Source organism: Lepisosteus oculatus, chromosome 9 (genome assembly GCF_040954835.1).
Source record: "Lepisosteus oculatus isolate fLepOcu1 chromosome 9, fLepOcu1.hap2, whole genome shotgun sequence".
Taxonomy (NCBI): Eukaryota; Metazoa; Chordata; class Actinopteri; order Semionotiformes; family Lepisosteidae; genus Lepisosteus; species Lepisosteus oculatus.
The window spans coordinates 22,708,127-22,735,045 of record NC_090704.1 but is presented as its reverse complement, the minus strand read 5'-3'; the positions used below and the strand labels follow the sequence as shown (position 1 = coordinate 22,735,045).

Sequence of the window (26,919 nt, the reverse complement as noted above, 5' to 3'; positions counted from 1 at the left end):
TCTTTATGCTAGATTGAATATAATGAAAAGGCAGGAGAGAATGTAGAGCTGATGATAAAAATTTAAAAGCACGCTGGGTTAAGTCTTCATTGTTAAATAGAACAGCAGATTATTGTTAAAATTTAATTAATCAAATTTTCATTAACAAGAAGAATGTTTTAACTCTACACAGCCATCAATAGGTGCAGGTTTTGTAGCATCATATTGAAAAAAGTATCCTTAAGTGTACCACCAAGTACCATGAGAATCAGTTAAATCCCACTCCAGGCAGTTGCTTTTTAGCAATTCAAAAGTTTATCAAGCCAATAAAATGTAACTGCAGGGAAAAAGAACTGAAGAGCACAATAGGCACTGCCATGGGTTACAATTTGAAGAGCACTCCAAAGTTTTAGTCAACATGAAATAGAGGGGCCAGAACTAGCATGCTCATCTGCATTCCACTGACACACTGCAGAACCCGAAGAGTGGACAGCCTTTACATAAACGTTTTTCCCAGGCAAAATGCAGAGTTCAAAGAAAACGGTTTGAATCCAGGGTGCGAAGTTCAAACAAAAGAATTTAAGAAGAACTTAAATTCTCTTTTCCAGAGAACTGAAGAGGCTAGTCTTGCCTCAACAACAATATCAGTGGGTGAGCACATTAAAACTGAAGAAAAACTCTTCCAACATTGATACTTCTTTTATCTATAGCTTCAACAGATGGAAATGAAAGATGTGTCAATTTGAAGACACATTAGTTTTTGAAAGGGAACACATCCTAAAACTAATCAAAATGTGAAAAGCCAACATTCTGTTATTTTTCTTTTTATCCTCTTGTTTTATATTATCAATGGGCAGCAATATTACACATTACTTCTTACTTCTAGTTTGAAGCATTTTATGAAAAATGAAATTTGTTGCATTTTAAGTAAGGGGTACTCTTTGCTTTAACAGGAGATTGTTTTAAAACTGAATCTAAATATTTACAAATCTGAAAGAACAGAAGTGAAGTTACACACACACTTGCAATTACATTTTTGCATACACCTGGATCTGTCTTTACTGGACCAGGAATGAATCAGAATAAAATTACCAAAACATTGTGGTACTGAGAAGAGATTCTCAACATGTATCTAGACCCACACCAGAAACCCCATCAGTGTGCACATACACCTTATTTTAATCACAAAGATGAGATCTGAAGATCTGAAATCAGAATGTTCAGCAATTTTCAAACTTTACCTCAAATGAAATTTACGCTGTGAAGAAAGAACAGTACAAATTATATAATTGCACTAAGGGAGATTATCATTATTATTAGTAGTAGTATTTGACTAATGCTTTCCTCCAAATTGATATCCATTTGTATCTTATTTAAAGAACTAGATGGAAGATGGAAGAACTATATTTAAAGAACATCTACGTCCTTCATTGTCTAGTTTCTCATGATTGCTTTTGCCTTTAAAAAGTACCAAAACACTTGAAATAAGCTTGAGTTAATTCTGATTTTCTTATAGCTTAAAGAACTGGGTATTTCACTGAAGCAAGTGAGTGAAGTACATTATTCAAGGGTACTGCAGTAGTGCCATACCTAAGATTCAAACCCACAACTTGATACACATCCAGAACCGCAACCACCACTCTACACTGATGCCAAGTTTAACATAACTGTTATACTAGTGTGATAGAACATCCATAACAGCTATGACTGTTAACAACAAGGAATATTTTTATAGGATTTTTGGAGTAAAACCAGCAATAATGTTTTATATTGAATTTCTTGAGAAGGTTAATACATTTATCATATAAATCAATAATTTTCTCTGCGCCTTACTTTTGCAACTTATATTTAAGTAACTTAAATATTATTATTTATAAAAATAAATTTTATTATGTTACATGAGGTTACTCTTCCATCCTGTTGTTCTTGCACAACTTTATATTGTATTAGTTTCACAAATTTAGTTGGAATCATTTGTGCGTATAGTATAGCCACAAACACAAAATACAGTCTTAGTGTTAGTTTTAAACTGCTTTCATATAATGTTTAGTAACCAATGACAGCAGCAATAGAAATCAGTCAATGTTGTCTTAAACTAAGGTTGTGTTTGTGCCTTTGAAATTATCCATTGGGGTTAGATATGTATGTTCTGAATTCTCTTAAATTCCTTAATTAGCAAGATTTAATAGCTTGCAGCCTTTTTGTAAGATATCTGCTGCTTGTCTCTGGATCTAAATCCAAATGCACTACAACATTCTGTATGATGTCACAATAATGCCGCAGGCAGGGAGTGTCACATTTCAAGATGCATATATTTTGCATTTAATTAAGTATTTAGCACTGTTCTGCAGGGTTGCTGAGTGCCTTTTCATTGCTGATGTTGAGGGCTTCATGAGAGAGTGTTTTGCTGGTTTGTGGGAATTCGTGATTAGAATGACCATTATCCTGTCTTTTCAACATTTACAGGTGTCATTTGTGTATGAGCACAATGTTAACAACAAGGTAAATAAACCCAAGTGTTTGTCCTTGGCAATCTGCCTCAATCTGCTGCTGAATAAATTATCTCATAGGACCTGTAAAATTTGAAGGAGTTCATTTGAGCTGCATTTTACATCATGTCAGTGTTTCAGTTGAAATGCAAGTGTTTTTTTTTTACTTTAGAAGTTTCCCAATAGATATAATGGAGAGAATAAAGAAGAGAATTAATAAATGATCAAAAAAGATAAATGATCTTTATCAATCAGGAAGTAGATGTATCACAGATGTATAATTGGCTGCTTTAAATAAGTATTTACCCAAAGTACAGTATTTACCTAAATAAGTATTTGATTTGCCTACTCACTCACATTAAGCCATATTCAACTATCCTTTAACTTTATTCCATGCTGAAAAGAGAAGAAAGAAAACACAACGTTTCAGCTGTGGAGCCTTCTTCAGGTGTCACCTGAAGAAGGCTCCATGGCCGAAACATTGTGTTTTCTTTCTTCTCTTTTCAGCATGGAATAAACCTATTACTTGTTCCTTTGCAGCCTACGCATGCTGACGCAGCTACCCACCTGAACTACAATATTTAAGTTATGTGGTTAACAGAAGATAGGTGTCACAGTTTGGTGCTGTTTTCACTCCTGGTTATGAAAAAGGTGCTTAATCAAAATCAAAGTAATTCTGAAAAGGGCACACATCATCAATTCCAAAATGACTTTAGATGTGTTTTAAAAAATCCTTTTTTAAATATGGATAGGATGTTCACTTTAAAAATATGTATCTTTGAAGAAATATATTCATACCCAGATGATGAGATTCGTTCCCATTCCATATGATTCATAAATATAGGGAAGATGCAATCAATTTGTCTATATTTAGCCAATTTTATATGTTAATGAGTGATAAGTGATAAGAACTATTATGAATCTCAAATAGCAAACATAAAATACAAATATTAAAATAAAAATTGAAAAACGTCAACTATATATAAAAATGATGCATTATTAACTAGGTACTTTCCCCCAATTAAAATTATGATCATTTCTGGGGTTGTGCTAAAAAACAAAAATTCAATAAATGTCATGGCTTAAATATTTGCTAAAATATTTTGACTTTTTCAGTATATATCTGAAATATAGTGTATGTATTATAATCTATACACTATATTCTAATCTATTGCATCTACAATACAATATTATCTTCTTGATTCTTCTACACAGCTGTATTTCAGGAAGTTTTCCAAGTGGCTCTGTAATGTTGACCACCAATGCTGATGTCAGAGTGAGAGGCTATGTCAGCATGCGGGTTGCGAAAGTTACAAGAAGAGGTAAAGTCAATATTGAAAAGTAAAATTAACCTTCACTTGTTCCTCTACAACTGAATGTGTTTCATATACTGAATGTGTTTTATATACTGCATTTAATAGAACAATAACTGTACACATGCATATGGTATCCATGTGACTGCTACATTATTAAGACAATACCAAGTCAAACAGTTGTCACAACTGTTTCCCTAAGCCTTGGGGTAAGAATTGTTATTCTTACACCATTTGTCTTTTCCTTGGATGGATATTTCAGATCCCAGTGAAATTCTCAATTTCAAGCTTGCAGGGCCTAAAGCATACTGAGTGAGTGCCCTGCTGAGCTGCGATACTTTATCTTTGTTTTTATTTATCTGTTGTGAACAGCCCACGTTCCAGTTATACTGAAACAAACACAACTAAAACAGTTTCATATTCCTATATAACAACTGCCTGTAGACATATGGAATAATTAATGAGACATGCCCCACAATGATAAAGTATATTGTAAATAAACAAAAACATGATTAGAAAAACCACGTTATTTTTATCAACAAAACCAGGAAAAATATTATAGATGACCTTTGTATTCTGAGGTATATTTAAAATATAGTACAGGTGGGCTCCACGGCCGGAACGTTGTTTTCTTTCTTCTCTTTTCAACATGGAATAAACCTATTACTTATATATTTCAAATAATAATGATAATAATAATTGCTTACACTTATATAGTGCTTTTCTGGCCACTCCACTCAAAGCGCTTTACAGGTGATGGGGACTCCCCTCCACCACCACCAATGTGAAGCATCCACCTGGATGATGTGACGGCAGCCGTAGTGCACCAGTAATGAAGCCAATTCATAGAGGGGGATTATTAGGAGGCCATGATTGGTAAGGGCCAATGGGAAATTTGGCCAGGATGCCGGGGTTACACCCCTACTCTTTTTGAGAAACGCCCTGGGATTTTTAATGACCACAGAGAGTCAGGACCTCGGTTTTACATCTCATCCAAAGGACGGCCCCTGTTTACAGTATAGTGTCCCCACCATGACCCACATGGACCAGGGTGAGCGCCCCCTGCTGGCCCCACTAACACCTCTTCCAGCCACAACCTTAGTTTTTCCCAGGAGGTCTCACATCCAGGTACTGATGAGGCTCACACCCGCTTAGCTTCAGTGGATTGCCAGTTGTGAGTTGCAGGGTGATATGGCTGCTGGCTAAATATAGATTGCTTTGCAAAAAACTGGAACTTAAATTAATATGCAATTCCTACTCATTCTGCCTTTGGATGAAAGAAAAAAGAGACAATTGTTTTTTGTACATGGACTGCTAAAGATAAAGAAGTAAGAAGGTTATGAATTCCCCTCATTTTATTCAAATGAGGGGAATTCCATATAATTCCATATAAAACCTGAGGTTCACAAACCATATAATCTGAATTTTCCACAGATAGCATGAATTTCTGAAGTACCTAAGAAAATTCTCTTGAAATGTCACTGTTCTGGTGTACAAAATTTGGAATTGGCATTTTGATTCGAAAATCTTAGGATACAGGAACTTTTTGATTAAACCAACCCATTTAGTTAACCTGGAAGTAATTTTGGACACATTCAATTACAAATATATAGTATAATATAATAATCCCTTTAATATATATGTAATATATATATATTAATATTAACAAAAATGTTGTATTTTGTATTTTTGCTAATATCAAAATTTACTGAAACAGATTCTTGTCTTAAAACCCTAATACATTTTTATGAATAAGGGTGAGAAGTTGGCGTGTATGTACAAGTTCAATGAAACTGAAAAGGTGTAGAAATAAGGGAGGCCTATGATGCATTTTGGAAATTTAACAGAGTTCCATTTAAATTCTCTGCATTGTGTGATATGGCACAGTGAGAAACTATATGGAGTGGCACTGCTCCAAACCAGAATTACACTGGGAAACCGCCAAAGTGTTTTCCCACAGGCTATAATAAGCATCCTCCTTAGTGCCACTTATATTTTTTTTCTTCTTTTTTTGAAACTGCTTCCCCAGATGAAACAAAATAAAACTTCCACTGAAAACATAGAGATGTTGTGCTTCAATGAAATGGAGCAACTGGGGACTGTAGGAAACCCCATCGTAATTCTAGGCTGACATGCCAGAGCCCAGCTTGCATTTCAGAGCAATGTAAAATTTTAATCTGTTACTGCTGATTAGTTACAATGCTGTTTGCACAGTTATTATGCTCTTTTTTTCTAAAAATGACTGGAAGACAGCATTTTCCCCAATAAAGCTATTGGTGCTTTTCCTTAGTGTCTTGATACTCTCTTCAGCCATGTATGGAGAGAAGCTCAAATCTCATAACTTTTTAGGCTTTATCATCAAAGAGTTGAATTAAAAAAATCAATAAAAGTTGTTGAAAACAGAGCAACAAATGATGACTCTGAGTCATATTTGCGGTATTAGTGAAATTACATACTGGGAGAAGATAATTTAAAGTCACACCTAAAAATACTTTCTATTTTTTTATATTTCTCATATTTTTTTTAACTGCCACATGCAAGGTACAGTCCTCATGGCAACCCCTTAAAAATGTTATTGAACTAGTCAGGTATATTTTTACAAAATCTGTGGAGCTTCAGAGTAATGAGAGAAATAATATGTGGTATCATTTTAAATGATTGAAGTATTATATATGTATGATTGAAGCATGTATCATAAGATGTATATGACAAAGAAAAATACCAAATTATCATCTGAAATGGCTTACACTGGACCTGCAAATATATTTTTTTATAATTTGCTTAGAAGGCACTCTTATGCAAGGCAAGTTTTTTTCTTGCCTCAAGTGCTTCCTCATTTAAAGTAACCTGAAACAACTTGTCTATAGTCAGACAACCTGACAAAGATTTTTTTTATGTGCCAACAAGTGAAACCTTTTAATTTACTTGTCTGCTGTAGATCAATTGGCATCTTAAGAGTCATAGAGTATCTCTTAACTATTTTTAAAAAAGCAGTGACCTCACAACTCTTTTGATCAGAGAAACCGCACCGGCTTGAAAAGTCAGAGGCGTTAGCACTTCAAGTAAGAAAGTGGTTTTAAATGGATTTATGCATTTCAACACTCATACAATGAAATATGGACAGAGAATGATCAGATAAATAATTACAGTCATAGTTATTTTCAATTTGCCCTCAGCAGACAACTGTGAGAGAGCTTCCTGTTTCTGATCTTTTAATTATTTAGGCCCTTGCTATTATATCCTATTGAATTAAAAGGAAACATAAAATTTATAATGACATTTTACACAATAGTACTATTTTCGGTTCCTCTTTTTCAACCGTTACTAAAATGAACAATAGGTCAGAATAGTCCAAAATCCAGCTTTTGTATCCCTAAAGCTATAGTGGACTGTCTGTAAAGACAAATTGCTTAATTCTTATGATCTTATGAGTGTTGTTCCAGCCTCACAAATAAAGTAAGCTACTCAAGTATGGCCACAGAACTTTCATATTGGAGAACTTCAATACTTTGCTCAACCTCACATAACCATGCAGGAGATAAAGTGTGACAAATGCCTGTCTTCAGACCAAAGAGGGAATAAAGCACTCGAGTCAAAACTTGCAGGAAGATCAAAAAACTTTAAACACCATCCAACATTCTTAAGGTGTACTATTTTCTAAACAGACCTATAATTAAAACTTTATAGTTTTATAATTCGTGCACTACGAATGTTATGATGTACAGTTAAGGATCCCAGGCCTTTTGTGTAGACAATGTTCCCAGACTAGATTCTGTTACTTTCCTAGACAGCACAAAACAAGAGCTGGATAATTTTAAAAAGCACCCCTTTTCTCTCACGCTCAACGTCTGGAGGTACAGCATGCGATTTCTAAACTAAACTTTAAATTCACAAAGCAGAGTCAATATGTTTAGATATATTGATTCTATTCCAGCATAAAAAGAAAACCTTTACTTTCAAAATAAAATCCTAAATACATTTAATTTACATATGTTAACCTCTATATGTTCATGGGAATATCTAATTCCATTTCCTCGCCTGTCCTCTCTCCTGCATCAGAAATCTTCTTTCACTGCTTCTGCACTCTGGACACTTTAAAGCCACTGTAACTAATGCTCCCTGTCATTAATCTGTTCTCAGCTTGGTGCTGTGGAAGCACAGGGATGTGGCCTGGTAGATGATACTTCATTGTCATCACTTGGTTTTGAACAGAAACCTATATCTTCAATGACTGGTTTGTAAGCTTCATTTATAGGTCATTGGTTCAAAACAGAAAAGCAGTACAAATTTGATGGCTTTTCATGTTTATAAAGACAAAACATATTTGTGAGCTAAAACACAATATAACCCATAAAGTGTACTTGGTATTAATCATTTATAGGACCATAGATAGATATTTGTTCTTTCCAAAGCCTACTTACAAGGGAAATTGTGCTGGCATGAAAGTCACAGTAGGCAATCTTTCAGACCCATTTATCCTCCAGTTTTATGCCATCAGACATCCCATTAAAACTGTATGCATTGCAATGTCCAATTATCTTGGAGCAAACGAAACAAAGCATGGAGGAAACTACACATTTTAATGGTTAGTCTTTAGCTGAAGCAATGTATCCTGTTGTGTACCCATTGTACTTACAACAGATTCAAATTCTGATATGTAACATAGGTAATTAATACCAACAATTGCTCTGATCCATATCAGTATGATAACAGTTAAATCAAAATGTTTCTGTAGTTACATTAGTGATGATGATGATGATGATGATGATGATGATTATTATTATTATAATATTGGTGGGGTGGTAGTAGATGTAGTAATAGTAATATCAGTAATATAAATTTAACATATTTATCTGACAGGACTGATATAACTGAACAATTAGCTGTCCTTTATCACAAAGTAAACACATGCACAGATTGTGCACTCAGTACAAACCTTTTTATAAACTACACACAAAATGATACAGAAAATTAAGAAATGAATAATGATGAAAGTATAGTGTTAAGTATGCAAATAAAGTTGATATATATATATAAAAATATTTTTCTGTAACAGAGAATGAGGCAGCAATTTAAACAACATTTTTTTTTAATGAGTAACTTTCATGTCAGTTATAACAATCAGACTATTTTCCAAAGCAACAAAACCTTGGAAATTAAATGAAATTTGTTTAAACACATACCAATCAATGATTAAGGTATTTTTAACTGGATTTTGGCAGCAGTCATTGACTCAAATAAGTGCCACATGTATTTAGGCAGGGTAGGACATTCAATAGTCTTGGAGCACAAGTGAAGAAATCTGTCATGAAGAAAATCTACAGCCATGTTTCATTCTTACTGAATAGCCTTTCAATTTCAGCTGTATGTGAAACATTGCTTGTAACATACAGCTATAAAAATGGAAAAAATACCATTTAAAAGGAAAATATTTTATTTTGCAGAGAATTTCTATGAAACAATGAAATGAAGATGTGTTATTTTATATATTTGCATATATGATTGATATCACATAGATTTATTCAAATTTTAAAACGGTGATTTAATTTACAGCATGGTAGAACCTGAAATATATATCTGTTTATAACATGTTTGTCTTCAGTCTATTGCTAGTAGACTGAATTTAAATACATTTAAAAAAAACAGAAGAAGTCCTTGATATCTAGAAAAAATAAATATACATTTGAAAACAACATATTTATATACAAAATAAATAATTTCTTATCAGAATCAAATGCTTGAATTATGAAAGTCTTCAGTGGGAATCAGCTGCAAAGAGTAGCAAACTGTTGGGAGGTACTGTGGTAGAACAGTACCACATGAAAAGCAGAAGCTGATCATGAATTCATAATTTCAGCAGCTGGAAAAGTCAGAATCACACCCAGATTTTCTTTGACTTCATGGTACTTTTAATGCTGAAAGCTGCTGTTCTACTTACTAAATGGAAATTAAATTGTTGTGTGTGTTAGTTTATTACTGCTTGCTTGAGATTATATATAAAATCAGACCTGGAAAAAAAAACATGGATGCAAACAATATCTATAAACCTAATAATAGATTACTTAAAAATAATGTATATAAATAATTGAATCAATGTAATTTTATAAAAATAAACTTCAAAAATCGATTTATTTAAAAATAAATGGTATTTGATTACTATGTTTTATATATTCTTCTTTAGTAAACAAGAATTCCTGGTTTTTGCATGAGTAAAATAATTAAATATGCTCCAAAATCCACACTGTCAAATTACCTCAGAAGGGCCATACTGTGTTCTAGCTACAAGACAAAAGCCTAGTTAAGCCTTTTAGTATCACAAATCTTCAACATATTATTCACAACAATGCAAAACCTGATTAAGACGGATGGAGTAATCAAATCCTAACCTTATTCATAATCATCCTTTCCACTATCAATCAAAAAAGATGTGTTTTTGTTGCCTGGGTAAGCACATGCAATGTGTGATGAGAACCCTTGGGCTCATTGTTAATAGAGTAAGCAATGCATTCCTATTCAAATTCCACAGAATAGGTGGTCACTAGGTGAATACATACTATTAAACCACTCAGAGACTTGAACAATCATGGGGTCCCTTTGTGAGTGACAGAAACTGTAATTAATGATTTCTACTATTTTCACAGGAAAGAATGGGGGAGATGTGCATGTGACAGAAACATTATTAATGGTTTCTGCCATCTTGGTAGGGATAAAGAAAGTTTATTAGAGGCAAGTCTTGTTAAACAGATTACTTTTGAAGAGAGGCCGAAAACTGTTGTTTGCCAAGTTGAAAAATTACGCCAATCTGTCCTCAACAATTGGAACTTTGATTTCAAAGCAACAGAAATGTAACTATTGTGACTGCATCCCTTACTTTTTTTTAACCATCTGCCTCCCGCTGATACAATCAATAATGTGCTAAGGCTGTCACCCTAAGCTTATCCTTCCCTTAAAACAGAAGCTGTCAATAGTGAGCTGCCCCTGCTGTGGCTTGCGTAACCCAGGTTTGGGAGCAAGTCTCAAGCTGTTCGCTTGCATCGACTTTATGTTAGGTTCTCTACGATTTGACTGGAAATAGAATGAACTTGGCTCACTGAACAAGCCCCTAAAGTTGAATCTGAATCCAGCATTTACCAATGCCAAATCATTTGCATTTGAATCACACAACTGAAAGGGGATCTAATTTATTTATTTTACTTCATTTCAGGAAGGTGCTAAAGTCCAGTTGAGATCTGTTTGTTGATGTTCTTTTTTTCTGTGTTCCTTGTACTTGTGTAAACTGACATATTCCATACATAACCTATTCACTACCTCTGGTTCTGATCCTCCAAAATAAGGTTTATATTGGCTGTGGGAGTAAAATAGCCTTTTCCGGCGGAGCTATGCTATGAGCTACAGTATCAGTGTCAACAAGCTTTTATAGTTTTGCATAAGAAAGTTTTTACCTCTTAATCTGAAAAAATGTAATACAGTTAGGTTTAAGTTCAATTAAAGCCTTGGATGGTAAAGTGTATGTGTGGATGCATTTGTGTGTGTTTAAATGGAAAAGTAAAAAGAAGGAAAATGAAACGATTTATTTTGATTCAATTAACACATTGATTGCATTTTACCAAAGCCCAGATAAATATTGCTTTATATTCACTGTTTGGTTTTTTTTCAAATGAATATACTCTCTCTGAGAACAACATTTCTTAGAAAGAACCATTATGCCAATAACAAGGCAACATTCTGACTTAGACTGAACATGTTACATATCAAGCTGTCTTGTTTGTTTTAAATAAACTAAGAATTCTACTAATTTCGCTTTAGTTAAGCAACACTCTTCTAGATTACAAAAAGCACTTCACGCTTTGCAGATTTCTGAAAGAAAAAGACTTACAGCCCAGCTGCAAGACTGATTATAAAGCAGATAAGAATGTGTTATTAGCATCAAGTGTTCCAAATCCATTTACTGCTTCATAGAAAAATGACATAATTTTTGTAAACTTCCTTTCCCACGTATTATAGTGAATGTCTTGTTTGTCAAGCAGCTGTGGGTAGGAATGCTCTGCATTGATTCATTCTCTACCCATATTATCCGAGAGATTTCTTTCTTTTTCCCCCCTTAAAACTCCCTTATTGGGAATATGCTAATGACATCCGTCATGATTACTGATTTTCTTTGAATCTTTATTCCACTGCGGGCAGAGCAATCACAGAGGTAGAACAGGAGATTTACAGCCAGCTTGTGCCTTCTCTCACCATCTGCCAGATTTGATTTAATTTGAATAATAACTGAAAATTTAGATTCAAAGACTACTTTGGTTTACTAACATGTTTATGTAGATCGAGGAAATACAGTAACAAGAAGTGTGCGAAGAGGCTTTTTCGCAGCAGGGTTTAACCTGCCTCTGAAGAAGTATTCAGGGTTTGCTTTTCACAAGCTTAGCAGGGGTCCTGAGCACGAACTGTTAGTTTTTAAGAGAAATATATTTAAGTCTTGCTGTGAGGGGACCAGGTTTTATTTCAGTTAACTGTAGATGAAACAAAAGATAGGAAATTCCTTTTTCAAGTTAAGATTAGCATTAATCTTGTAGGGCAGTTCTTAAACGGTACATGTCTAAAATAGTTTTTATCTGTATGTTCAGCATGATAAAACAGAGATACTTCTAAAGGGCCTTTCAGCCCAGCATGTGAAGCCTCAAACAAATCTATAAAAGGAAAACAAAAAAGCTGTCTTTTTTTTCTCTGATTGAAATGTATAATCCACAGCTAATTTTTCAATAATCCGTAAATTTAAATTTTAAACAGTACTAAGTAAAGTTGAATCTGTAGGCTTCGCTATTTTTTTTAAGATAGCCTCTTGAAAAAGGAATGGCAAAACAAGAGCAGTTGTTGAAAATGGCCACATGATCTGCAGACTAGCAACCATTCTTTTATGCCATTAATGAGGGATTACATACAAATGTTAGGAGGGGATGTGGGTGGGATTCTTTCCATTCATGCTGGCCATTAAAAAAGTTCTTGTGCAAACATGAAGCAGGTGGTCATTTTCTTAAGTTATAAATAGATAAAGTACATCTTAATTATTATCTTGCAAGAGGAAAGAAAAAACACTTTCAAAGTTAACCAAATAAAGTTCTGTATAACTTCTGCCTGTGCTAGAAAACCATAAATTATGTTTTATCAAACTCCTTCATCTTCAATAGGCTCATTTCCTTTTCAGTGTCTTGCTATTCTAACTTTCTTGCTAATGCCGTTACTAAGGGGTGAGGTTGCTGATGAGCTCACATTGTAATGCACCTGGAAGCCCCTAATTGGCAGCTATTTATCTTATTTCCCTTTGATACTGTGCCTCATCTTCCAAGAGAGCGACAAAAATAAAAAAGACTGAATAGAAATGATCTCACAGAGGTATGAGGGAAACAAATGGACAGAATGCCTTGCTGTTCAACAGCCAAAACAAAAAACAAATGATATTCTCAAAGTGAATGCAAATATTTTAACACAAAAACAGAACTTTAGAATTTTGCCAAAGCAACCAGTGCTTATATAGATATTTCTCTAAAGTTTTTTTAAAAAAAGACCTGTTGTTGCAAGTCACTTACTCCAGTTTGCTTAACATAGAACCTGCAACCTATAACAAAAAGTACAATTATACATAAAGACTGCATTAAGCCATCAAACCTAAACACTGAACAATCTAAAAACCAGTGTAGAGTAAAACTGAGTTAATGAAATCATTAAATATTTCAGGAAAAATATTTTTCTAACATTTTATATTTTATGTACAATACTAATGCTAACTATTGACTACTATGAAGAAATGAAGAAAATTTCAGCAGTAATCCAGCATCCGGCCTGTACTGTATATCTGCTGGTATGAAGTGGCATTGCTTCATATAGAGAAACTATATCTTGTCCGATACCTTCAAATGAGCTGACAGTTTCCCAGGATGGTTCCAATTCCCAATCCCAGGATTTGATGGTGTAATTTGAGACTAGGAACAAATTCAGTTGTACTATTCTGTACAAGCAATAGGCAGGAAAAGTGCACTCTTTTCTTAGCTGTTTTTGTGGATCTGTATACACTTTATATGCAGTTTTTCATACAAAAGTTAAATTATACTGCTCTGAAATGTCTGTTGTATAATATGCACAAGTTGAAAGCATTAAGAGAAAAATCTTACACTGCTTTTCTAAGACAAAAATCTTGAATCCCACAAAATGTGACTAGGGCTTTACACAGTTTTGCATTGTGTATGTGCTCTGGTGAGGAATGGCTAGAAATAAGCAATAGGTTGATTTGTTTTTATTTCAGGCTGTTATGTGCCGGTTGAGTTAAAACATTTTTTAATTGGTCCAATTATTTTATTAACTAAATTTTAATGCTTCTTATAAGACTTCACAATACCCATGCTCTGATCATTATACAACCAGATCTCTTAAATTATTACGAACAAAACAAACTAAATTACTTGTGGTAAAGGAAACAGAGCAATGCATTTAAAAGGAACCTAAAAGAAATAATAAAAATCACACAGCCTACAAATTCTAACGTCCGTGAATCATGCTTTATAGCAAAACTTACTGAACAGACAAAAAAGATCAGGACAAGACTGAATGTCCTCTAGGGATGAACTGCTGGGCAGTATTTGATAATGGAAATGAAGGGCACTGACAGATCATCAATCCCCCTTAGTCTATATATGTGACTGCTGATTTCTAAAATTTGAATTCAAAACCAGACAGATTTTTTTTCTACAAACAAATGGTGTTGGTTGGTGTTTGGTTGTCACTTTTATTTATATTTAGTTGTGCTTTGAGTTATCATTGAAAGGCCATCCCTGAACTATGTGTTTAAACTAACCCATTATTGAAAGTTAAACACTTAGATTTCACCAAAAGGCATTGTTTGAATATGACTTACTATGAATAAATGTAAGGCTTTTAGAATCAGGCTATTTTTGCAGTTCTGTTGTTGAAACTTGGCTGAGATGTAATCAAAGTTTAAATCATACAATTACCAGTGAGGCAGGACCTAGGACACAAGCATGTGGCATAGATAATTTGTCATTTCCCCAAAAAGTCAGGAATTGAGGAGCAATTGGGCATAAAAGTGTATAGCAAGTATAATTTTGCTGTCTACAAAAATAGTGAGCATTTCCTCTTACAATAGAGCATGCAGTCTTAATCTTATCACCCACTACCATTTTAATACTAGGCCTCCAAGTGAGATGAGTACATTGAACAAAAATCTCTGGCAATTTGGACATGTGCAATACTTTTCACTAGGTTAAAAGTAAAGTTTATTTCTGACACAAACTGGTGTTGTAAGAGCATCTACTGGTGAGACAATCATTAAACTATGGTTGGCTTTTATCATAGGCAATACTTTGCCTCTGAAGTCATAGAATGAATTAGATTATTATCTAATGTGCACACTCAATAACAGAAAATACTACTAAATGGAAATGAGAAAACCAGCTTTTAACTAGATCCAGATGACTAAACTTATTCCAGAACCTTCTGAGACATCACATTCTGACTTGGTTACTGCCCAATAACAAGACTGGGAATGTATTCTCTAATGAAATGGCAGATTCATCTTTGCCACAAACACAATTAATCAAATACTCAGAAAATGACAGTTTTATTTTGAATCAAACCATACTATTCATTTATAGAACTCTGACAATTTTCAAGAACACCCAACCTATTTTAGACTCCTTATCTTTTAAATTTACTTTTAAAATTCCTCAGTCAGTATTATAGATTAAAGAATACAGAAATAAATGAAAATGCAAAAGAATAAAGAAAATACAAGCAGCATATTCCATGAATAGCAAAGAGACTCCATGTCATGTACTCTAATTTCAATCTTGTTCCATAAACTATATGAGACAAAGTACAAAACTTCAGTTCAAATATGGCCCATTGGTTCTCTCTGTCACTGAACATTGTTATTGGCATTAATGAAATACGATTTACGATTTATAAATCGAGTTCCATTCACATTCTGTAATACTGGTAAAAAATAAGTAGTAAGAAACATTTCTAATGTGATGGTTTATCTTCCTTAGTACTGATTGTTTGCTTTCAGTCTCTTGGATATGGACACCCTCATCCTATATTAAATGATTCAAACTGCTTAACATCTGACAGTTATGTTTGCTTAGCAAATTCTGTTTTGAGTTACTTTTAGATTATTATAAATTAATGAAAATTCAAATTATACAATAGACCCCATGAAAAAATGTAACTAGCAAAATCAACTTTTCTGTTTTTCTAATCATTTTTGTAACTGATCTCGAAGATATCTACATGCACAGAAGAAAATTTATTACTGCTTATGTGTGCATTGCAATATCTATAGCTGACATAAAATCAAGATCTTAATCTCTTTAAAAATATTTTTTTGGCTACTTGTACCAAACTCTGAAAAAGATGCTTAAACAAAACTCATGACCTTTTATGCACAGTTTATGTAATTTGTGCTTGTCCCTCTAAAGCATTATGCATGTGATTATAGTTCTCGTGTAGCAATTATTATAGTTCTTTGGTAGCTTGCGAAGGGATTATGAAGCCATTATGCAGCAACATTCAAATAAAGCATCACATACAGGTATGTTTTTTCTAAAGTTAATTTATATTATGCAGCTCAACACAAGATCAGTATTTACATAATAAATCCTAATATATTAGTCTTGTTTGCCTCAGTAAAAAGTTTTGCATTATTATCAGGAAGGTGTTATTTCTGATATCATCATTAAACATGTTAATCTTTAAAAAAAATCTCACTTTTTTGGCTTGAACTAAAGCTTTTACAAGGTTCCTGAATATATATACACACAGAACTTCATAATTGTGTCATATATTTAATTTGTAAAAGAAAATCTCTCAAATAAGGACACTGCAGAGGGAAATTTCACTTTCCCCTTTCTTTAGTTTTATATATGTGTCCTTGCAAATTGTTAACCAGTCATTTCAGTGTGATTCTTTCTTATTCTGTTTCAGGGACATCATAGCATAAATCTATATTCAAGACCTTATTTTAAAGTGGGTAGGAAACATAAATATTCCCATAAAAAAAGCACCAAACCTTGAAATGAGGATACTTTCTCCAGTTTCTTTCTGAATACAATAGTAATGTCATTTCAATAACTGCTATAAGATTTGCTTACCCAGGCAGAGACCAAACTACATCACTGAGTTATCAATTTATTTCCATGTAGGGTGTTATCTTTTCATTATTATCTACAAAATAAAATCTGTCCCTGGACTATTAAATTGTTAATTAAACCTGTCAATCACTCAGCATGCAAAATTATCTTAGACAAATGAAGAATAAATATACACCTCAACACCTTGCAGCTTTCATTGGATAAATAATTTAATCGAAACAATATTATTCAAATTCACTTTTTTTATGGACTCAATATTAACAGTAGAAATGATCTTCTAGAAGAAAGCAGTAAACAAAAAATCCACAGTATTTTGGGTTGTATGCATTTTGTAATAAGTGCTAAGGACAGAATACTCATTATAATCTCTTCCAAAAGATGTTTAATTTTTAACTGCACAATTACATAATTTGCAAAGCATTTTATGTCATATTTACTAGTGTAACCAAGCATGTAATTTCCACTGCTAAACAAACTAGTACTACTGCCTAATTAAATTTATGGTATGTTTAATTGCATCAGTAACATCACTATAATAAAAACAAAAATAAGAATCACATAAACTTAGTTAATTTAAAACATGTTAATACAACACCAAATTATTTATAAAAGGTTTTAAAGAGTCAGAAATGTAAGGTGGAAATTAAATGGTGGTGTACAATTTTAAAATAGAGTCATTGCATTTGAGACATCAACACTTTTGTCGGGGTTTAACGTATATCCCATTCTTGGAATGTTTAGAACAATAGCAAAAAAATGTATTCTGACATTAAAAGATAGGTCAGCACTGCTGAAAAGAAATCAAAATATGATCTCTTGTTTCTCTAAGCAAGCATTACACCGGGGTTGACCATGCCTCAGAGTTAGTCGCACGCAAAAAGTGCATAACAGAAATGCAATAGGAACCTGCAGGCATATTTTTAATCCTACTTCAAAACACATTGTAAAAAGATTACATATCCAGTCATATAACAGGGACAACAAAATATGTTTATTGAAATTATAATTTAGAAGTTGATCATTGCTTTGTGGCAAAATGTAGTTATCCTTTTTCTACTGCACAAACACCCAATGTTTTCAAAAACAAAATGGCTACTTTTGTAATACATACAGGCACTTTGTTATGTATGAAAGGCATTAAAATGACAATAAGGCATAACAACTTTTGCGCTGATTTTCTACCCAGCTGCCAAAATCACCTTATCAGCCCCTTCATTCCATTCCAATCAAAACCATTCCAATTCACAATGGAAGGGTATGGGCACCAGCTGCAGTTGTGAAAGCACCCTGCATGTCCCAGTGAGCTCAATGAAAAGAAAATCCCCGTTATAAAGCTGAAGGTGTCATCTTCCCTTAGCCAGCTGGGTAATGCACATTTGAAAGCAACGAGGTGCTAATTACTGGATGATGAGCAGAACCTCACCGTGAAAACTTGTCAACTGGCCCCCATTCAATCCTTCTACCTCTGAGACTGCTGCCTTATCTCACAGTGCACGTTTTGAGTTGCGGCCTCTGACTGGAGTTGTGAATACCACATTCTATTTATCTTGGGCCTTATGTCTGTGACATAAGCTTAAAAAAATAAAAGTACAATATCCTCTCTGTTAAAAATGAAAAAAAAATGTACATAATACCCTTTCTGTTAACATTCATTCATTAATCTAAAATATCACTTATAACGTTAACCACATAAAATAAAAGACAAGAGCTTTTGACAAATGTCTTGACCTTGTTTATAATAAAACTCTTTTTATTTCATTATGGCCCAGCTATAGCTTGTCAAGTAACCCCCTCAGGACGTAATCTGTATAGTACAGCTGACAGAGACTTCTGGAGGCCACAGCTATACCCATGCAAGCTATGGGATTTATTCTGGGAGACCCATTTTTTAAAAGTGTCATCAGGCCGCTCCTCTCTCTATAGCCCTGAGAATGCACGCTACCACTGCCATTCAGAAAATTACCAGAAATTATTATCTACTTTGGAAAAAAAATACATCTCCAACTGGACATGACAGTTTGTGTTATGAAATCCAACATTTAAATGTTATTTTATAAGTTTCATATTTCCCTAACTTCATATTATTTTACATATTATTCTTTACAAATCTGTTTTCCACAGTTTGATATTCTAGCTAGTGCTGGGTTAAATTTAAGCAGTTGCAATAAACAATTCCAATCTGCTAGTAGAAAGCTGCCTATTCCTGGTCATGGAAATCTGAAGACTATCATGGAAGCACAAGCCAAAAGGAATAGGACACACACTTTCAACTACAGATATCAATTAACCAACATTTGGAAGGTGGAAGGAAACCCACCACCAAAGCAAAACTCAAATATGAAATCTCCATACAGAAGGTTCCCAAGTCTGGAACCAAGCCCTGAATAAAAGAGCTTGTGAGATAACATAGCTGACCACCACATTACCGTTTGACTATTATTTTTTGAGTGGAAAAAATTCACTTCATTAATCTTGAGGGATCACTGGGAAAACAGGGAGAGTACATGACTTTCTCAGAACTACATGACTTTTCTTTGGCAGACCGAGGAATTGCAAAAATGCTAAATTGAATTGAGCTGGTTCATAATGTCACAAAGACACACTACATTAACAAATTGAAAGGTTCTGGATGTTATGATAAAAAGAAACAAGTGTGGGTTTTGGTATAGTGATAGTTTAACATTTTTATTCTTGATATTGATGTTACCTAAGATTATTTTATAGCAGGAAAATAGTGTGTGAGTTTAAAAAATATAAAAATTAATTTAGTGAAGTACTGGAAGTATTCTGTTGAATTATTACCATAATGATGTACAGGAACAAAGTACACTTGGTAATTGTAACCATAAAATGATTTCTAAATTCATTTTTCTGTATCATCAGTATTGTTTATTTCTTTGTTCTTCTGATATTTTTTATGTATTTTATAAGAAAAAAAAAATTCTTCCCTAAGTCTGAAGTATGTAATGTACTGTGAAAAGACAAGTTTTTGGTTATGAATTCACAAATACAATTGTTTTGTTTTCACAGAAAGGTGCTGGTATAATGGGTTTTTCATCTTCTACGTGTGTGTAACCTTCTAACATTTCAAAGTTTTGGGAAATACAATCTTGTTTCGATTCTGTGAGACTGAAGTTGATTTAAGTTTTTATTCAACAGAACATTTTACTTTCAACTACCATCTGTCTTAGTACTTCTAGGACCCAAATGATGAATTGTATAAAACCACACGTTTTTAGTTCATTAGTCTTTTATGGAAGGGGCTGTGTTGTATTTATGACAAGAATGTTCTTTTCCCTTTTATATTCCAGGCTTTGTACTGCTGTTAAATTCGTTGTCTGTGTTTCATTTAAACTTAAGAAACAACAGCTCAGTAAAGCCCATAAGTGTTTCCTTGTGGCTTTAGTTATAATAATGTATAGCAGATCCTGATTTAAGAGTAAAAGTATGAACTTCAATAAGATATTAAGTTTTATGTATTTTTTCACATTTATTTTAGTACTTATTGTTTGCTGCTGTGCATCATGTTTACAAGATTTACAATGCATGGGATAATTTTTACTAAGAAATATGAAAAGATTCTTTAAAAAAAACAAACTGCAATTATAGTGATCCAAGGTAGACAGTCTTTTGGCCTCACCACTTGGAGCAGCTGTACTTGAGGAATAATGGAAAGAGAAACCAAAGGTATCTCTGTTTCTACTGCCCCCCAGAGGAAACTTTTAATCCCCATCACAAAGTCAGGTTGATTACCATCTTTCACCTGCATATAATGAAGATTTTTTATTTTATTTCTTTACTCCCTTTCTTAACCCTATTTATAATCCAACTTGTTTTACACCCTTTAGCAAAGATGGTGCAAACTGCTTTCAAAACTGTATAAATCACCAGAATAATTGGTAATTATTAAAATATTTTCCTTCATACAGTATACACTAAAACATGGCTTCCCTTTAGGGTATTTAATTATTTTAGCAAGAACTTGCAAATTTAGCCCAAATCATATTCGTAATCATAAAGATTCCGAAAGATACCAATCAAAGACGAAACGCACCATCCTAAAGCACTAATGTACAATAATATACAAGAGAAACTTACACAATCGACCATGGTGAGGAATTCTGGTAAACTCAGTCCATTAGTGGGCCTCATGTGTTCCCACCTGGGCTCAGAAGGATTACTGGAAAAAATCAGCACAGTCTGTTTCAGAAAATGTGTTGTGGGAGGTGGTCTTCTCTTACGTGTGCAGTAATTGCAGTCATGCCATGGCATCGCCTTAGGAGCTACATTAGCAAAATGCAGTTGAAATGGTATGTAATTGTATGGAGGGCGTGCACAAGGGGCTGGAATGTGAGTCCAGTCCCCTTTGCACAGATTTCTAAACACCCATGGAGTTACAGATATTACTTTAATTGCATCCTAAATAATCATTTTATAAGGGCATTTTAACAACAACGACAAGAACAATGATGACAACAGCAAGAGCAGCGAAAAGAGGTATTTTGACTGCTTAAGGTAATTTGTGCCTTTTGTGAAAAAATAAGAATGGAAATATAAGAACAGAAATAAGAAGAAACTAATAAAGCTAGAAAAAATAAAAAACTCACAAGAATTTAGATGTGTTAACCCTGCTGTTCTAACCCTGCCCCCACCCCTGAAATTGAGCACTGCCATTGGTAATACAGTATGGGCCAATATCTATTTTAAAACAAAAGACATGGATTTTTCAGGATTGCTTTTCTTCCCATTAAAATCTCTGCTGTGATACTGTTGTTTGTTTAAGGGATCACTCTATTTTGTAGAAGCTTACAGAACTGTACAATCTTTTAATATTCTGCATTCTTCTAACTAAAATCACATAGAGGCTTCAAAAAGAGTAGATTCAGAGGAAATATTTTCCATTTAAACAAGAAGCAACAATAAAACTACAGGTTAGAATAGCACAGTTCTCTGCTCTCTGTAGCATCAACAGTCAATATTTTGCTTAATAAAATACCACAGAGTAGAAAATGTTATTTTAATTTGAGGGGTTTAACCCTTTAACCATAAACAAATGTTTAAGGAAAATGTGTGATCAACCTAAACACATAAACATTTATACTCTCATTTTAGTCCCAATTAGAAATAAATCAGCATATATGACTTTGAATTGCTCCAGAAGTCTATTCACTACTAACCAAGAAAATTCAATTTATAATTTATGACTGCCAACTCTTTGGACAAAGTTCTTGTTTTTCAGTATTTACTTTGTAAATAATACTTGAATTGCATGTATTAATTTTTAGAAATGTCTATATTATTTGTGTCCATAGAATAATAAGCATTCAACAAATGATTTGAAAAAATATATCAAAGAAATTACTTAACATTTATGGTATTCTTTGTGGAAAAGGTTTAATCAAGGAATTGGCTTTATTTAAACAAATAAAATGAAAATCAATAAATTAAGATCACATAAAATTGTAAACACACATTTCCTGTTATATTCTATCAAATGTTTGCAAATAAAGTGATTTGTTCTAGAAAAACAGAACAGTATTCACATAGTAGCTTAAACAATAGAATTGTGATTAGGTGGCATTCTGCATTACAAAAGTGCAATAAATTATTAATTTAATGCAGGCATTAAACTCTGAAGTTTTAAAAGCTTCTTTTCCATCAGTATCTATGACAGCACATTAGTTAGAATGTGGAGGTATCAGCACTGGCGAGTCATTTTCGTTTATTGTATGTTACCTTCTGCATGCATAAAACCCATTAGTCCTCTTAAAGATGAGGTCTGGTAGTTGAGACACAAACATTAACATCTAGTAAAACCCAATATATGAAAATATGCTCTGGTTTCAGTATACTGACCTATTGTGATTTATACACAAGGTATAATGGCTATTGAGATTAATCTTCTTTTTCTGTGCTATGATAGTCCTAAGTCAGAGCTCTTTAAGAGAAATATGATTTAATGCCATTCGATTCTCTGTAGGAAAATTAAAGATAAAATATGCATGTGGGAATGCTTTCAAATGAAATGCATTTAATTTTCCTGTCCCTTAACATATTCTTTATGTGACTCCCTCATTTAATTTTGCTTTACCATTTAAATGTACAGCAATGACCTCCTTTTTTTCTTTTTGCAGTGTAAAAGCCTGCTGATAGGCAAAGCAGCAGAAGAGCCTTTCAGAAGTATTACATCCAAGGAAATCAAAGTACATGAAATGGTATTCTTAAAGATTTCCTCCTTTTGGAGTTAGTCCATACTTTCATTTAAGGAATTTAAATAAACCAAATGTGTTCCATCTAAACATATTTGGTCTCAATGTTTATTTTGAGATAAATCTACATTAAGTGAGGCCTATTGTTTTGGAATTAGTAGGAGTAGGGAATTTATTCTTCACTGATACACAGTCACTAACCCTTATCTTTGAGTATTACACTTATTTTAAATACTATCATTTACAAGCCATCAATTAAACCCTAGTTTCTGATAACTGAATCTATTAAAAGAGTGTGAAAATAGAAAATATATATATATATTTTCATCCTAGAAATGAAACATTTCTCACTTGAACTTGCACTGAGGAACAGACAAAGTGTGGCAATAACCTGAAACACTTATAAAAATATCCAACGTACATCAAATGTCAGTTTGTGAGAGAGGAGTCTTGATAGTTCAGTGATGGTTGGGTGATCTCAATTTATTTAAAAAATGCAAGGAATGACAAGTGCCCTCACAGATGATTTATCTGCGGGATGTCAGAAGAAACAGATGACTAATGAAGGCAGCTGTTGACGATTGTGACATTGTGACACCCAAAAAGCAGTCAATCAGGCTGTACAAATAGCATAGGGTACTGCTACTGATTATAACTAGGGGTCTCCTAGATTAAGGCAAATAACAAGAATATATTTCCTAAGGAACTTGTCTTTGGAAGGTAAATCATTCCTAATTTTTTGTCAATATTGATATATATTTTCTTCCAGTTAACTTTAAGATAAACTTTTTGGGGCTTTTAAAAATAATATTAAAAGCACGTCCAAAAATCATTGCAAAATCCAAGTAGGATAAGGAGCTGGGAGTTCTAAACAAAAAAGAATAGTAATTAAATAAGTTGAAGATGAGGTGAAAAATAGACATAGTTTAACTTTCCACAGATTTTGCATGCAGTTACCCTTTTGCTCACCACATCATTTTGTATTATTCTTTTAATTTCATATACTTTTTGGTGAGTTCAGAAGTTAATACAGGCATCTACTGCTTTAGAAAAAATGTGAAAAAAGCATAAAGTAACAGTCCTGTCTTTTGTAAACAATCAAATAGTGATCTATTAATGGATTCTGGATGTATCAATCTAACTAGATTTTTAATTAATGCAATAATAAACTTGATCAACATTATGAAGTTTTTTGTGATTAGAATATTTTAATAGTTTTTCTTTTTTTATCACTTTTTGTCTGATAGGTTTATTTGCTTTTTTATTTTATGAAAATATAAGTATAAAATAATATCTGACCTGTTGTGGCTACATACTATAGTCTAGGGTGTTTTGCAGTGGCTACTCTTTCTACCTATTGTACTAACGAACAGGGGGAAATCACTTTAAAAGTTTATGTGTTACTTTACAGAGCATCTATACACACACCATGTACAGTGGTTATCAAAAGTATTCATCCCCCTTGACTATGTTCATATTTAATGTGTAATGATAAGGAAGCATAATGTTTTTAATTTGGATTTTTTCAAATGAACTAATTTAAAACACTGTAAAGTCAAAGTGGAAAACAAAATTCTACATACCCTCCTAAATTATTGTTGTAAAAAAAAATTACTGATGGTATAAGTATTTACCCCCTTTGCTATGACACACCAAAATAGGCAACTAATTGTCTTTACAAGTCAAATAATTAGTTGAATGGAGTACAGGTTAAATACCTGATACCTATCCCTTCGGGGGTTCCATAGTTGATAACTACAGCTTCCAACAAGAAACTGGATCATGAACACAAAGGAACTGTCAGGAAAGAGTTCTCTCTGGGCCCTATGCAGTCGACACGATCCAGGGTTGAGTGAGGAAACACTGGGGAAAAAAGTCATGCAGGATACAGGAATGAAGATACGGGGGCGTGTCCATGGAGTGCTGGTGGTCAGGGGAGGTGTGGCCGAGACAAACGATCCAATGATGAGACGAACCGGAAATCCAAAAAACAGGGCAATAGTCCAAAGCCAGGTGATCCAGCCGAAACAGATGATTTAAAAACAGGAACTGGGTCAGAACCGGCAGGGGGCACGGGAACGGGAACAAGAAACTGAAACTAAAAGCATAACCGAGCCAGGAGCATCCAGGTTCCAAGCTCACATGATGTGGAAACCAATGCAGAGCCCTGATTAGCGTCAGCGTCTGGCTTTTAAGGGGGAACTGAAAAGGGGCTGGAACAAGGAACAGGTGTGGGGAACGAGGCAAACAAGAAAAAGCTGGAGCACCCTTAAGAGGAAGGGTTTGAGATTGTGACAGGAACATGCAGAGCAAATCCATGATAGGGTAATCGAAAAGCACCAATCAGGAGAAGGGTTTGAGAAAATTTCCAAGGCATTGAATATCCCTCAAAGCACACTAAAGTCCATTATAAAGAAATAGAAAAAATATGACGCAACTGTGTAGAACAGGGTGTCCTCAAAAACTGAGTATCCAGGCAAGAAGAGCACTAGTCAGAGAGGCTACCGAGGCCCCTATGACAACTCTAAAAGAATTAAAATCTTTCACGGCTGAGATGGAAGAAACTGTGCATACGAAAACAATTGCCAGAGTGCTTCACAAACCTGGTCTTCACGAGAGAGCAGCAAGATGAAAGCCATTTGTTGAAAAACACTCTCTTCAGATCTTGATTACAATTTGCCAAAAGGCATGTGGAAGACTCTAAGACCAAGTGAAACAAGATTCTATGGAATAATGAGACCAGAACTGACTTTTTTGGCCTTAATGCTAAGCAATATATTTGGTGCAAGCTTAACACTGCACATCATGCTGAGAACAACATCTCTACCATGACGCATGTTGGTGAGAGCATCATGCTATGGGGATACTTGGCTGCATCAGGGCCCTGGATGACTTGTGAAGACAGAAGGTAAAATGGATGTAGTAAAGTACTGAGAAATAATGGAGGAAAACGTGATGCAGTCTACAAGAAACATGCGACTTGGGAGAAGATTCATCTTCCAATAGGAAAGTGACCAAAATCAAACAGCTAAAAGAAACTCTGGAGTGTCTTAAGAACAAAAAACATGAATGTTCTGTAATAGTCCAGTTAAAGTCCAGACCTCAGTCCTCAATCTAATCAAGAATCTGTGGCAGATGTTGAAAATTGCTGTTCACCAAAGGTCCCCAATTTGAGAGAGCTTGTGCTAATTTGCAAAGAAGAATGGCCAAAAATTGGAATGTTCAATTAAGCAAAGCTGGTTGAACTTTATCTAAGAAGACTCATGGCTGTAATTTCTGCCGAAATTGCCTCTACCAAATATTGACACAGGGGGGTGAATACCTATGCAGTTAGTTATTTTGTGTTTTATATAAGAGAAAAGAGAGATAAGATATCTTTATTAGCCACATACAATTCCTTGCATTAGGAATTCATCTTTGTGCATACCCCAGCCTGCTATCCATGAGACACAGACACACCGACAGGCACACAGCCATTGACCAGCACCCCTGGAGCAGTTGAGGTTAGGGGCCATGCACAGGAGCCACACAGGGTAGGATTCCTCTGCTGGCCATGGAATTTGAACCGGCAACCTTCCAGCCATAGGTGCAGATCCTTAGCCACGGTGCCAACGCTCCGCACAATATATGCTTCCGCTCTGTATTTATAATCAATTTATATTTAGAACATTATTTAATATTTTGTGTCAATCAATTGAAAACAAATCCCAATTATACACATTATGATTTCATAATTGTAACACAATAAAATGTGAAAAATTCCAAAGAA

At 33.9% G+C, this 26,919-nt stretch overlaps 1 protein-coding gene across 3 annotated transcripts in view; it reads right to left on the bottom strand.

The window, feature by feature from the left end:
• adgrl2a (adhesion G protein-coupled receptor L2a) overlaps positions 1–26,919 on the bottom strand; it is a 323,813-nt gene that overhangs the window by 173,763 nt on the left and 123,131 nt on the right. For 2 of the 3 annotated variants that reach the window (XM_015355714.2, XM_069194275.1), the window contains exon 3: positions 21,040–21,121. The exons of the other annotated variant lie outside the window; for it this stretch is intronic. The gene's annotated coding sequence lies outside the window, so the exon portion shown is untranslated. The remainder of the gene's footprint in view (positions 1–21,039; positions 21,122–26,919) is intronic. 3 annotated transcript variants of the gene reach the window in all.